Consider the following 1,737-nt stretch of genomic DNA (forward strand, 5'->3'; position numbering starts at 1 on the left):
CAAACGTTAATTACAATAAACGTTCGACTTTTCGTTCGAACGTAAATGTAAATGTTCAAACGTAACACGTTTAAAGTTTGGACGTTGTTTCGAATGTAAACGAAGGAGCGTTGGAATGCAAGTTCTTTGTTCGAACGTTAATCGCTTTATCGTTTGAACAGTTTGTTCGTTTTAGTGTGAGGACGTTCGAACATAGAGTTTTACGTTTGAACGATCCAATTTATGTATTTACGTTTGAATGTTGGTTCAAATGTGAACTAACGTTCGAACGATTTTAATTTACATTCGAACGTACAGATTAGAAATACTAATTTCATAAAATTTAAAAACATAATACAAATTGTATCATATTACATACCATCAATTAACAAGTAACAATGTCTTATAAAAGCACAAAATTAGATATTAAAACTAGCCACAAATACTAATAAAATTTATTTCTTCTTTTTCCCTCACCCACCACGATTCTGTTGCAACGACATAACACACTTCATTTGCACCATCATCTTTCCTCCTGGTCTCTCTGTGAGTCCTGCAAACGCGTCTCTAAATGAGACTGTCATTCTAAGAGAGACTCTAACTCTTGCTGTCTCGACCTCATATACTCATTCTCACGCCGTGCAACTTCTAAATCTACGGTAAGATTATTAATTTGTGAAGCCGATGAGGTTGAGGAGGATGACCATCTATGCTTGATAGATCATCCCAAACCTCTTGCCATACTAAATCGTGAATATGTCTTTGTCACTAGGAGAGGATTCCTCAGAAGCTGACTCCATCTCCATCATTTTTCCCTGCAATTTAAAAGGTAATGATCGTAAATAATTAGTAACGTATTAAAAGAAATAGAAATAAAAAATAAATTATTCAAATGTTTTTTTTTTTTTTGATGAAGAGCTGAGAATCACCTGTCCACGAGTGATCCCGTCCCGATTATATTAATAAACCCTCACTTATGGCGGAGGAAAACCGTGGTTACATACCAATACCTGGCGTTACAATATAAAAAATTCCGAAACCAGATATTTAAAAAAAAACCTAGTATTTCTAGAGACAAAACAAATCCTCACCTGCAAAAAAACCATTAGCACAACAAACATATACAATAAGATCTAACCAAACCAACACAACAACCAAATAGAAACAAGGATGCTTAATTCTGACAACATCTCAAAGAAGGTAACCCAAGTTTATCCAACCGAAGTAAATCTCGAGGGATCCTAGGCAATTCTCCAACTATATTCCATTCCATATTAAGACCAGCTGCCCCACTCCGAGCCAACCAGTCAGCAACTTTATTACCTTCCCTAGAAACATGCCTAACTGTGCAAACCATCGAATCCATAAGAGCAAGAGTATCCTCCCAAAAATCTTCCAAATACCAAATGCCACATCTTCTCCTATTCCACCAAGAGATTACCACTTGAGAGTCTAATTCTATTTCCACAAAGATAATCCCTAGATTTTTACAAGTTTTAAGACCCTGCAGCAGTGCTAACAATTCAGCTCTATTATTGAAACCAAAACCAATATAAGAATTAAAAGCATGAACCAAATGGCCCTGATCATTTCTAATAATACCACCCACCCCCCAAGATCCTGGATTTCCTAGGCTACTACCATCTGTATTCAATTTAAACCACCCTGAAGCAGGTTTTTGCCAAGCCACAATTTTTATAAATTTCCACACGGGGGCTTTTGAAGTAATTTGCAAAGCATGTAAAATCTGTAGATCAT

The sequence above is a fragment of the Juglans regia genome, chromosome 2 (assembly GCF_001411555.2).
Source record: "Juglans regia cultivar Chandler chromosome 2, Walnut 2.0, whole genome shotgun sequence".
NCBI lineage: Eukaryota > Viridiplantae > Streptophyta > Magnoliopsida > Fagales > Juglandaceae > Juglans > Juglans regia.